Source organism: Pteronotus mesoamericanus, unplaced genomic scaffold (assembly GCF_021234165.1).
Source record: "Pteronotus mesoamericanus isolate MK-2021 breed Mesoamerican mustached bat unplaced genomic scaffold, CSHL_Meso_final scaffold_31, whole genome shotgun sequence".
NCBI classification, from domain to species: Eukaryota; Metazoa; Chordata; class Mammalia; order Chiroptera; family Mormoopidae; genus Pteronotus; species Pteronotus mesoamericanus.
The window spans coordinates 25,415,371-25,429,535 of record NW_026555312.1 but is presented as its reverse complement, the minus strand read 5'-3'; the positions used below and the strand labels follow the sequence as shown (position 1 = coordinate 25,429,535).

At 36.8% G+C, this 14,165-nt stretch overlaps 1 pseudogene; it reads left to right on the top strand.

The window, feature by feature from the left end:
- LOC129085577 (uncharacterized) overlaps window positions 1-14,165 on the top strand; it is a 187,103-nt pseudogene that overhangs the window by 54,869 nt on the left and 118,069 nt on the right.

Below are 14,165 nucleotides of genomic sequence, written 5' to 3'. Positions count from 1 at the left end.
CTCCCTTCCTGTCTTTCTTCCTTCTACTCTGTCTTTCTTTTCCTCTCTTTTTCCCCCCTCTTCTCTCTCTCTCTCTCTCTTTCTATAAACCTATCAACATGGAAATTTTGCTACAGTTTCTCATAAGTAAGACACTACTAAGTTCATTGCAATATTGTGGACACTAAAACATGATATACTTAATGAGTATACCAGTGAGTATATAGAGTCATCAGTGTACTCTAAACATAATTATTATCCAACAATGTCTATTTCTTGAGTATATCCTAAAAATACTTTTGTCTGAAATTTTTATTATTTTAAAGTTTACATTTGATAATTTTCTTATGAAATTTTTAGCAACAGAAAGATAATGTGAACTTGTTTCTTGAATTACCTTTTATGACCTTTTGCGAGATGATAATTACAAAAAAGGGAGGCTTGGAAGTCTTGTAGAAAAATTAAGCTTATAAAGTAACTAAAATGGCCCTTCTGTGCTGGTGTCGATTTCAAAATTAACATTTTGGTTCATGTGCTTCTAATAATCACTGACCCTTACTTCATGTACTTTCCACAGGAAATGAATACAGGAGAAATTACTTTGACCCACTGATGGATAAGGAAATAAACCCAAGGCAGTGTGGGATGGAGGTCAGCAGAGAGGGTGAGCTAGAATTAAGTATGTAATTTTTGTGTCAGAATATTCTTTTCCATTCATGAAAATGAGGTGACAAAGATCACACGTGCAGTTCCATTTAGATTTTGCAGCTTACAATTTAAATGGTAAGTTTTAGCCACTAACAACATGATGGACAGTGAAGGTAATTTTTGATCAAGGACAGGAAGCTGGTCAGATAGAAGAAGCAGGAATTTGCTTTCATTTAAAGATGATGTAAGCAGTTTGGTGTTTTTAGAAGGCCCATGTTATGCATATGAAGATCATTGTCACTTTACAAATGCTATTTCTGTTCGATGAGTTTAAAATGGGCACTCTTCAATAAAATTCATCTAGCACATGATATTTACATACACATTGACTATTGAATTTCTTCCATGGAAGGCATGAAGTCACCACCCAAGTTTTGAACCACACAAGTTGAGTGATATAAAGATTTCCTTTTCTATAATCTTGAGTCTAGCTGTGGTTGTAAAATAACAATTCAACATCGCTCCTTATGTAAATACCACTGTGCATATTTGATAGTTTACCAAGCACGCTAGGATTTAAAAAGGTTACTGAGGAGATAATGATAGTGACAAATGTTTGTTAGAGTTATTTGCAATCCAGAAGATAACATTCCACTGTTGAGCACCAGTCACTGAATTTGTACCTCTTCATAAAAACTGGGATAATTCCTCACAAATAATGGGCTCAAGGATAATGCAAAATTATTATAAAAGAAAGTTTCCAATAAACTAAACCTCTTTTTAAATGATGCAGAATCCACAAATATCATCAAAAGACATATACATGCAAGATAAGGCAAGGACTTACTCTCAGGACCAAGTTTCACTAGTGGCTCAAAATGAGGGTGAATTGGAAATTAGAAAATCTCAACTTTTAATTTGCCCAAAATACACTTTAGAAATGACAGATAATCCCAATGAATTCTGGAGAGAAGCATCAATTGAATTATCAGTTGAAGTTTGTTTTAATTTCTTGGTGATCAAAACACATAGTTATATGTGGTGGAATTTTTGTAATGTTAAGGACTAACATTGACTTAATCAGGTAAAGAATAGCTCTAAATATAAACAGTAAGTTTCATAAAACAAAATATCATCGGTCATCCTTCCAGCAGTTATTGCTCAGCTCCTGTGGTTAAGCTGGGGCTTCACATTTTAACGCAAACAGCTCTCTCTACATCTGCCCACAATCTAGTTTTAAGTCTACATGTAACAATGTGCTCTCATTCTTTTTGCTGGGTACTCAAGCCTGTGCAGTAACCCTATTTAAGGGTCTAGGCAGTGCTGATTAGCACAAGGTATCTGTCTAAATCTTATTCGCACAGAGTTGAAGACCATGCAGAGACAAGACAGCAGTGCTTTGGGGATGGGACCCTAGAGGCCAGCCCAAGCAAAGATGCAGTGCCCAGGTTTTTGTCTGGCAGAATTTGGGGTCCCTTTACCCTGCCTATCTTCACTTTGGTTTAGCTTTGTTCTTACATTTATTTGTTTGTAATTTATACTTTACTTGCTTCCAAAATAGTTTGAGACAGATTATTACAGAAATATAAATGCATATGGTTAAAGAAAAGTTCCAATAAAGATGAAGGGGATTTGAGAGCACATACAAAAAGAAGTAAATGTACAAGAAACAGGGGATGACAGTATTATGTAATTAAGCACTCACACTTAGTTTGAGATTCCTGGAAGTCAAGGTATAAAGGAAAGTAGTATAGGTTAGATAATTTTCAATGTTTAACATATTTTATGACTCTCTTTCAGTGTATTTCACCTACTACCATCACCAGTTTTTCTTTACACTGAATCCTGAAAGATAATATTATATCAATTTTTACATAGCAGAAATTATAAAAATAATGGACAATTCCTTTATCATTGGCTCCTGGAAAATATCTTTTACTTAATATGGAATATGGATCTGAGTGCTGCTTTGTAGTAGATGCACATCATTTAGTGTGTGTGTGTGTGTATAACTCATGATTGTGGGAACTAGCAAGTCCACCTGTACAGTAGGCTGGTAGGCTGGACATTTAGGTAAGAGTTGATGTAAAATTCGGGTAAGCATTGATGTTGCTATCTTGAAACTCAGTTCAGAGGGCAGCAGACTGGAAATGGAGGCATAATTTATGTGTTGCAGTGTTGAGAAGAATCACTTCTTCTTTGGGTAACCTTAGTCTTTCCTCTTAAGCCTTTTACTGATTGGATGAGGCCAACCCACATGATGGAGAGTAGTCTCCTTTACTTAAAGTCTAAGAGTTTAAATGTTAATCACATCTAAAGATTACCTTCACAGCAATATCTAGATTGATGTTTGACCAAACAACTAGATAGTCTATCTAAATAGACACATAAGATTAATCATAGCCTGTTGCATTTAATAACTAATTCATTCACCTAATAGGTTAGTGAGGTCCTGTTGATTTGACGTACTACATGTGCTCTCTCTAATCACAAATCTTAACTCTGCTGCTTTTTGTTTTATCATCCTGTGTTTTATTTTGGCATGCATTTTAGCTATTACTCATAGGTTTATTGCTAGACTTATTTCTTTAGTAGTTTTCTTTTCTACTAGGCCTTAAATGTCTTTAGAATCTGGCATAAGTACCTGACTCATATATGATGTTTAATATTTATTTGCTGACATGAAAATCACACGATATATGAAATCTCTTTTCCTTTTGCCTCTCAGCATCTCTGTTGCCCCTGCTCAATCCCAGGTGAACATCAGATCCTACCTGGAATTAATGAACTGCTTTTCCACATCATGTTCTGCTCACCTTTAATCTATTCTCCATGTAGCATCTTGCCACTCCCTTATTAAAGCCTTCTCATTGCTGCCCACAGCTTTGAGCGTCAAGACCAGTATACTCTCCTTCTTCATCTCAGGTCTTCTCTATGTGCTCAGTATTTCTGGCCACAGTGGACAATTTTTGTTCCTCATAAGAAGGGAGATTCTTCTGGACACTGAACTCTCACAAGTGCTAGGACAGTCTTCTTTCTCTCCTCCTGTGACCAATGCCCTCTCTGCTTGAAGTTTGGCTTAAATGAGAATTGTCAACTCTCTTGACTAGCTTAGGTGCTGTATCCCTGTATATTTACTTGAACAAACTCATCACAATGGTCAGAAAACTATTTATTAGTGCGATTGTCTGTGAATTGTGTTTCTCCCTTTTAGACCATTTTCTGAACACAAAGAGGGCAAGACTTTGTTTTTGGTCACTGATGAATTCTTACACTTACCACAGCAGTTGGCATAGAACAGAGTTGACTTGAGAAGTATTGTTGAATTAATGTATAAATGAGGAAATGAGTTTCAAGTGCTAAGCAAAGTATCCAATGCATGGCAAGCCTTCTACAAACATTAGTTATTATTATTTACAAAGTGTTCAAGGAGTGTGTTCAAGGATACAGTCACTCTGAACAACCAACACAAAACCCCCCAAACTTGCCATTATTAGTCTTATTTTAAAGATGAAGAAACATGCTAAGAAAGATTTAGTATTATTTCCCTGAAATCACAGAGACCTGGGAAGCATGGAGTAGAATTCAGACTCCGTCTGTGTTGTTATCTGTTCTCTGTCTTCTCAGGAGTTGTGTTTACCCTGTTGGCTTTTTCTACTTTTCCCTTTGAGGAAACTTCTGGAAAAAGAAAGCAGGTTAATTCAAATTGTGGAAATTCAGTTTGAAGGGGACATTCTCTTGCCCTCAGCTTCTGTGCTGTGTATCCTCTGACCCTCCAGGGTCTTAAAAGAGTGTCACTGAGGAGGATTGCTCACCAGGTGTGTATAGCTAAGGAATCAAAACCCCTATAGTGATTATTGGTTAGGTCTCTCTAGTTCAGTTTCCTTTCATACAACCCCCCAAAAGCTGTCTAGAACTCATTATTTCATTATAAAAACACAAATACTGGTTCAGGGTGATAGAATCCATACTATTGAAAAATTATGCATTTCATACAATCACCAAGTAGTTAACAACAAACAAATGGGTTGGCTACCTTTTGCTGAGTGCCTACTCCATGCCAGGCATGAAACTGGGTACTTTATATATACTATTTTGTTAACTCTCACAACCTTCCTGTTTTGGGGGCAAAAAGATTAAAGCTCAGGGGCTCTAAAAAAGCTGCTCCAAGATTCCAGTGCTAAAAAGTGGAGGATCTGGGATTTCAGTGTAGGTTTTGCTGATGTCAAACCTGTGTCATGCAGCCTCTCTTCTGAAGATGGTGTCCCAATAGCAATCCTATTTACCTCTTCTGTTTCTTTTTACATTTCAAATGTATGGTTATTTATTCTTATCTGTGACCATCATTGGTCCGCCAAGATTGTCAAGTCCTTACAGTACATCTACAAAGAAATTTCCATCTATGCATCTACTATTGCTTGATGTTAACTTCCAAATAAGATTCTTTTATGAGCCATATATCAGCTTTCTAAATTTTGTAGTTATGCCCACTAAGAGAAGGAAACATCCAGGCAATGCTGAAATAAAAGTTCATGCTTCCCCAATGCACAATCTGCAAATTGTCTGTCAGGAGTGGCCTCTGTTCCTTGTCTCCAAATGTTGGTGTGGTAGGAGGTCTTTGTGGTTCTTGGCAGGAAAAGAACATTTGTAGGTCAAACGACACTTGAAAAAGCCATGTGCAGAATGCAATGAACAGAAGCTACTAACTCCAAAGACCTTTTTATGTTATACATAACATAACGTTCAAACATTCCATTTGGCTCCAGGAGCCTAGGCTTTCCTATTTTGAAATTTCAAGTCCATGACTATAGGCTATATTGGATTTTTCCAGCACTGATGTTCAAAGATATTAGAAGGAGGGATCTAGAATTTTTAGGAGCTTTTAACTTGGACAGTCAAGACACCGGAAGGCTCTTGTAGAACACTTGCTGGGGGATTTTCAGATGTGAGTAGCTGAATTAACTATCATCTTCAGAGTTGATTCATCAATGGAGTATAAAGTGATAAATAATAGGTATATATGGGTCATATTAATATTAAAAGCACCACAGTAAAAGTACAGCCACACTCCAGTTAGTTCCTTGCCTCCCCTGGGAAAGGGAACACGTTTGGTATACATATTATAATTCTAATTCTAAGACTGGGATGGTCATCCAACTTGCCATCATTTATGTTTGGTTATAGTGGCAAGAGATCCACCCAGATGACCCTTTAAACCCTCTTCCAGAACCACATTTTTATGATTATGTTATTACTTTTTTTGTAATTATATAACCTTGTTGCTTCAAATTCACAAAAGAACTAAGTAGCCCTTGCATTTTCTACTATATTGCAATAGCATATGTAAAAGAATCTGAGATCACCTAAGGTCAGTGTTTTTTATATATATGTTGCTAAAAATATGATATATAGAGAGTAGCCAATAGAAAACACTCATTCATTTTGATCAAATGCTTATATATTCTACTGTTTGATTTGACAAATCATAACGACTTTCTCTGAAATGGTTCTTGTGTATTAGATGACATAATCATTGAATATGAGATCCTTTTGATTGGAGAAGTATCCTATTATAAATACCCTGCAACAAACATTTTAAAAATCATTGTTCAAATTATGATTGATATACAAAAGTTGTTTTTTTTTCCAGAGCAAGATAGCATATTGGATAGAATTTGTATCTCTGACCTATAATGTACTTAAATAGCCATGGTGATGAATAATTTCTTTTGCAATTACATTTGCATGTCTATAAATTAACAGATGAGAAAGTTATCCTAAATATGCTCTTTCAGCACCCCTACAAGTTGCTAATAGAAGGCTCTATGGTGATCAATTAATGAGGCTGTTTGACAAGAATGGACTTGGAGGAGCCCAAGGTAAGAGACCAGTTATTGTCAATCTTTTATATTAACATTGCTTGTAAATGCTTTGAGGTGGTTTTTGCAAATACTAATCTGTCTTTTCTAAATGTAAGCATTTATTGATAACTGATATGTGTTTTAGATGGTTGCAAATATTACATATAGCTAAGGCCGGGGGAAAAGTAAATATGGCCCAATTTCCTATAATTGAATAGAGTCTAAAACCCTAAACAGCATTTAACAGACTTACTATTGCAAGATCCTACAGAGGTATGGCATATTTTGACATACTTGGATTAACTAATATGAGGCTATAGACCACTATTTCATAAAAAGTTTGTCTTAACTTTTAATTTCTTAAACTTCTTTGTCATTTCCATGAAAGGAACACATAATACCTGACACAATGGAGTAGTTGTGGGGAACAAATTATTAATTATTATACAAACAGATATGATAATCACATATAAAGAATAATGAGGATGATTGATGGTGATAATGAAAATATTAATACTAGCTAAACATTTATTGAATGCTTACTAGGTGTCTGACACTGTCCTAAGCATTGCTCTAAATAACTTATTTAATATTTCTAACAACTCTAAAGTTTAGGTTCCATTTTTTATCTACATTTACTGAATAGGATCCCCCCAAAATTTTATCCCTGCCTTTCTTATGAATATCTCTTTACTTTTTTGTTATCAATTTGTGTAGCTAACATTTTGTTTCTTCTTGTCTTTATAAACCATGCAAACTCACTTTTCAAGCCATCTTGATCTCTCATTTTGAGGGATCCTGACTCAAATGATGAATTAGAATTCTTTGGAGAAGAAGAATCCTGCAGAATCAACAGAGAGAAAGAGTGATTTATTTTAAGAAATTGGCTTGTGAATTTGTGTGAGGTGGAGGGCGGACTCTGAAAGTCCCTGTTCGGGCGCCAGCTGAGGCAGAAGGCAGACTCTGGTCCCACAGAGGCTGCTCTAGGTCATCATGGATGGGGAAATAAAAATAAGCCATTCTAGACACTTTTCTCAGTCTTCCAGGGAAAGGGGTGATGATTCATTCCCTCTTGTGGAGAACACCGCAAGCCCCTGTGCTCCATGACTTTTATTGAAAGCGTTATCAGTGGGGCTAGGTAGTAGGAATGTACAGGTGGTCTCATTACATCAGTATATTAATGTTTTGCAGAGAATAGATAATGTTTTGAAGAAAACAAATGGTGGGAACTCACTGATTTACATGGGTCTGAGAAGAAAAAAGTAAACATAAGAGTGTAAACGTAAGAGCGCTAAAAGGTTTAGGGCCAGGGTCTGTGAATAGTGTGAATTTCCTTCCCAGCATGAGCTGGTTATCATAGCTTTTGAAGGAAAAACAGAGCATGCTTCAAGGAGTGTAATTTACTTCTAGGCCTGATTTCCCCTGGGAACCGCTCAATCTAGTTTAGGGCTGTATCCAGTATTGTTTCAAGCCGGAACCAGGTTCAGGGAGCAGAGCTGCTAAGAGATAAGGAGACTTCTTTCAGATAGAATGAGGACTCTGGTCATATCAAAGCTGAGTGGTGAGGGTCTTTTTCCCTTCCTCCATGTCCCTCAAGTCCTTCCCATGATTGCCCATGCAACTATGCCTGTCTTAGGTTTCCCCTGCCATTGAGAGGTCTTAACCATCATTGACTAACCAGCCATTCTTCAGGGCCAAGCAGGGTGATGTGAGGGACAGGTTTTGTCTCCCCAGTGGCCTATTTTCCCAAGGCCTCCTTGCTTAGCTCCAGCCTTGGAGCCCTCTTGCCTGTCGGTGAGGAACAGTTCCTGAAACCAGATGGGATGTTTCCCAACATGTGTGGCTCAGAAGTCTGAGATACTTAGGGATGAGTGGCAGGCTGCAGATTCGGATAACAAGCCGATATGAAATTCAGGCAGGGCAGCAGGACAGGAACTCAGATAATGGTTAATGTTACATTTTTGAGTCCACAATTCACAGGGCAGGTCAGTAGGTAGATAACTCAGGCAAGATTTCCTGTGTTAGGGTCTTGAGACCAAATGTCTTCTTTTCCTGGAAATCCCAGTCATTACTCTTAAGGCTTTCAAATGATTGGATGAGGCCACATATACACAATCTGTTTTACTCAAATCTATTATTGAAGTGTTAATAACAGCTAAAATTTACCTTCATGGCAACATCTTGAATGTTGTTTGAACAAATAACTGGGCACCATAGCCTAGCCAAACTGATACATAAAATTAAATATAACACGTGGTTATATTTAAATCCATCAGGCCTCTATATATGTTTAGCTTAATTTCTGAGTCAGCAAATTCCTTTTTTAATTTCTTTTTTTGTGCTAGACATCAAGTAATGCACTTTTATACCTATAATGTCCCTTCTACTCTGACAACTCTCTGCTGCTTGGATCCCTTGAAACCAACAACTGCATGTTTACAAGCAGCACCTGTTGGATCTTCTAAAATCATACACAGGTTTACAAAAATCTTATGGAACTTATAGAATAGTCAAGCACTTCACCAGCTATTTTATACATGAGGATATAGCTGAGACCTAGAAAGTTTAAAGACTTATGCAAGGCAATACAGCATCGCAGTGAACAAAGAAGGCAGTCCAGCAGTCCTCGAGATGCCACAGCCCTGTCCTTTTTCCAGGACTCCGTTTCCCTCCTGAAAAGAAAGCTGTCTTCTATTGGTTAAAAGTATGTTAAAATTCTAACATTGGAGGCATGGAAATTTCCACATTTTACCTTCCAGTATTTTTTTTTAGAGACTGGAAGAGAAAGGATTATTTTATATTTACAGCATGCATCTAGCTAGATGAATAGCTACATTTTGCAGATGATACTATTTTCAGGTGATAGAGGAGTAAAGTACACATATCATTTATATAAATGCTGGCATTTCTATGCAAATAAACAAAGCAGTCCAAATAGAGTGCCTTCTGTGTGTGTGCAGAGATCAGGATCTGTTCGTAGGCATTCTAACTTGGAAAATGAACCCAAGAGCTCTGGCTTCTCCTAAACCTATTCATCTCCCAAGCTGTTTTCAGCAAAACAGCAAGTGGTAAGATTTTGAAATAAACAACATGCAATATTTAGAAAAGCATGGTCTCTACACTTCAGGATATATTTGATAAGTGGGCAGAAGGCTCTAATGTACAATCGTACTTGGCTCACTTTGTAATCCTGACAGGATGAACAAAGGTTTTGTGGCTGTGGTTGTCTTAATTTTAAAACTTGTTCTGGGCTTTATTTATTTCCCAGCACATTGAACAGAAAATAATTTGTCCCACCCTAGGTCAAACTTCATTCTAAGTAGGAAAAAAAGTGCTAAGATTATTGTGTGCTTAGCCAATGTTAATGTGACAGAGAGTAAGTGGAATGTCATGTGATCTTCTTGGGATAAATAGATGAAAGCATGGAAAAGGAGCCTTCGAGATCTGGAGAGCTGATGAGTTCCAGTAAGACTCTTGAACTCCACAAAGAGGACAGGGAAGCCACCTCTGTTTGCAACGAAAATTTTAAAAGATATGCTCAGAAAGACATAATTTTGCTTAGAAGCCCTTCATTAAAACAGGTGAGCATTAAAATATATATCAAGAAATGTAAGATAATGTTTTTTAATATAGCAACTTAGAACTCTAAGTCCTACATGTTGTTTACATAACTCATGACTTCCCTGCATCTTTGCTTTTGTTTTTTCATACCCATTTTACTATGCAGAACTTACAGTACTTATCAGTGTCAGCCCTAGCTTTGAACAATTTAGGGTCACTTCATCTGGTTTTGTGTCCAGTACTAATTTCTAGCATAATGTGAAGACATTTCAATGGAAACTGTAACCAACACATTCTACTTGGATAACATTAAAAAATTATTGGACCTGTTTGCATAAGCACTATAGTAATAGGTGAATGATCTAGTGTTTCTGAAATTACTATTTAAAGAACTGAACTTATGCATTTTAATTGTTGTGACTTGTGCCACAAAAGGGAGTCTTTAGCCCATGAATTGTGTGGGGTTCAGAGACACCTTTTCTGTTTCTTCACTAGTAATTTCTATAAATGTGTAATGTAGAAAATGTGCTGAGGCCCACCAAAGAGAGCAAAAGTATTCTGTGTAATCCTCTTACCTACCTCAAATGAAACTACAGGAATCCCATCTTTAGCTCCAGTCTTGTGTGTGTGTATGTGTGCACATGTATATGTGTTTTTATGTGAAAGGTAAACTGATTCAGGCCAAAAAGAAAAAAAAATCACTAGGTAAAACAGACTGTCTCAATGAAGTCTTTTGTAATAAGAAGTCACAAGTGGAAATACCATTTTCCATTTAGAAGTGAGGGGAATAGCTTAGTTTGGGGAGGTATTCTGTAATTTGGAGTATGGAAATTTCATAACAGAGTTTATTTTCTTTATCTGCGCTACTTAAATCTGAATATTCTGGGCACATTGTTTACAACTATTTTGAGTGTTCTCAAGTAAATAATATTAATTTACAAGTATAGGCTTTTGTAACAGGTGCCTTGATGGCTTCCTAGTAGATTGGACTACGTTTGCCAAAAGGATACATTCAAGTCCTAAACACTGGCACCAGTAACTGTGACTTGTTTTGGGAATAGGGTTTTTGCAGATGTAATTCAGCTAAGGATCTCCAGATAAAATCATTCTGAATATAGGGAGGACTCCAAGTCCAATCACTAGTGTTCTTCTAAGAGAAAGGAGAGAGATTTAAAACACAGACAGACACATAGTGGAGAAACCATAAGAAGACAGACACAAAGATTGAAGTTATCGCCAAGGATTGCCACAGGAACCAGAAGCTAGCAGAGAGACAGAAGGGGTTCTCTCCTAGAGCTTCATGAGGAAATCAGCCCTTACCAGATCTCCAGCCTCCAGAACTGTGAGATAAATTTCTGTTGTTTTAAACCACCAAGTTTGTGTGGATTTGTTACTGCAACAGTAGGCAACTGATACAGTTTCAAAGGTAGGACATCTCATAAGAGAAGCTATGTGTTTTCACTGATGTTTTAACATGGCTGGCATCTTTATCAAGGCAAGGCCTTCAAAAGACACTGAGGTGAGAAAGGATGAATAGCTCTGTTTTTAACAGTTATTTTCAGATGTATTCTGATACATTAACAGTTCAACATTTCCATTTTTGGGTACGACGTGGTGCCATTGTAGGCATTTCAATTTACCCCAAGCTTTTAAGAATGAGTACACAGATTCTTTTAACATATGTGGCTGATATCTTTTATATACTCATTCTTTGAAAGGTAAACTGAGGAGCAGAATGCTCACCTGCTGTGTGGTGGTAAGGCTAACACGCAAAGGTCAGCCTAGTGACTAGGAACCCAATAAGAGTAGAACTCAAGGTGACATTTTTACAATGTGTCAGTATCAGCAAAAGGTAAAAATATTCATGAGAATTTGTGTTTCAAAAATGTGACCATTATTCCCCTCTAATGACAAAATTTATGGTCCTCTCTATTTCCTGTCCTAATCTATGTCTTAAATGATGTGAAATGTGACCTAAACTGACTGAATAAATAACTACATGAAAACACATGTGCTGATGAAAGAACATGTGGACAGATTGATAGAGGAGAAGAGGGCTGAGCTTTGGCGTCAAAACTCTCTTCAAGCCCTGACTGTGGCATTTATAAAGTGTGGGATCATAGGCAAGTCACTTGATTTCTCTGATCTCTGTTTCCTCATTTATAAATCAAGGAGTGATATCAACTTCAGTGCATTGTTAGGACGATGGCAGGGTTTGGGGGGCATCCATAAAGAGTCCAGTACAAAGCAGATGCTCATTAAATTGTATGAGCACTATAGAAAGAAAAGATTCCAAGGCCCCTTACAAGCTAATACCAACCATGTTCTTACCTTCACTGTTTCAGGAAGTTCCCTAGGCAGAATCATATGCAGGAAAAAGCTTCAGATTTGTTCTTAGAGCTCATAACTTTCATTCTTGGTTCTGATATTTATGTCAATTTGAACCTCTGTGTAAAATAGGGCTAAATGATTTGAAGCTCTTACGGTTGTGGTGAGGATTAGTAAGATGTGTCCAAGTGCCTGATAGTTCATCTTTTCCTTTTCTTATGGCTCATTTTCTATATCTGTTGAGACTGTTACCTACTCTTATTTTTTACTGCAATTATAATATTGCTATCATACTTATTAAAGTCAAGGTATTTAAATGGAGATTTTGGGGGATCCCAGGTGGGATGAGTGTTGTTAGATGAGTCCTTTCTCTTAAACTATTTATCTACAACAGAGAATTTTATGGGGATGGTGGTGATTGCTTTTCATTTTAACATTAGAGGGCTTTGTGGCGATGGTGGATGTGAGGGTGGCAAAGGAACCTAGATTACAGAAGGAGATTATAGGGGCCCTTACTAAGAAGTTGTCAGGGGACTGAGCTAGGAATTATCTGGTACAGAGACTACTGTGTGAAAACTCATCAGACCTGTCAATCCTGACAACTGATGTACATCTTGGACTAAAAAATAAAGTAAAATAAAATAAAATGAAAATAGAAACAAGAAAAAAAAAACCCCTGTCATGTGCATAGAGAAAGAACTCTGTTAGTAAACTTTGTGACACTTTGCATCCCCAAGAATGTCTACTGTGGGATCCTTTTATTTCTCTCTAGACAGAATAGAACAGAGGGATTAGAGTTTACTTTCTCACTTTGCAAAAGCATTATGTGTTCTTGTGTGTGTGTGGGATGGGGGTTGTTTCAGAGCCCAGCTGGACCAGCAGCACTTATTTCCCATAGATCCAGTGTGAAACTAATGAGAAAATCACTTATAGAGTCCACCTTTAGCTGGAAGGGGGTGATAGCGATGTTAGCAGTGACACATTTATACCTGAAAAAATAAGGAATATCAACCAGAGTGAGTCACCCCTAGGTAACCTTACCTATGTGAGTTTAGGTAAGTCACCCACTAAGGACTTCCAGAAGTACTTAGAAGATAACTTTGCACATGGCTGAGGTCTCATGACAAAGTTATAAAGAAGTCCATGAAATCTGGTCATTAATATGACCACTTATTAGTCCACTCGAATTAGTCCACATGGGATAGGTGGGTTCTGTAACCATTTCAGAAGGAGGCTACAACTGGCATTCCCAGTCTAAGGCCGTTGAAGCAGCAGGGCAGCTCAGGACAGGATGAGATTATGAGGAACAAAGAACTGTGGTAGATTTCGGGGACATACACTCTTGGGGTCAACTGAGAGAATCACATTTCACAGGCATGTAAATAGTGAAATATTATTTTTATTATTATCATAGGGTAGTTTAATTATGTAGGTATATAAAGCTAGTTTAGAAATATTTGTGCTGACTCTATATCTCATTGGCATTGGAAAGCTTGTAATAAAGACATTATAAAATTATTTAGGTCTGAGAGTTTTCCAGTAAGGAATAAAATTAATCAATTAAGTGCATATTTTTAAACAAATTTAATTACTGAGAAAATCCAGAGAAACAATATATTGTTTTACAAATAAATATTGAATAGAAAACATAATAATTTCATTTTACTTTTTAGCTACCAAGAGGAAGGGTTTTCTTGGACATTTCATAATATTTACTATATTCAGTTATTTACCTGTTCTAATCAGTTTCAGATAATTAGGTTTTCTTCTGAATTTTAATTATGAACA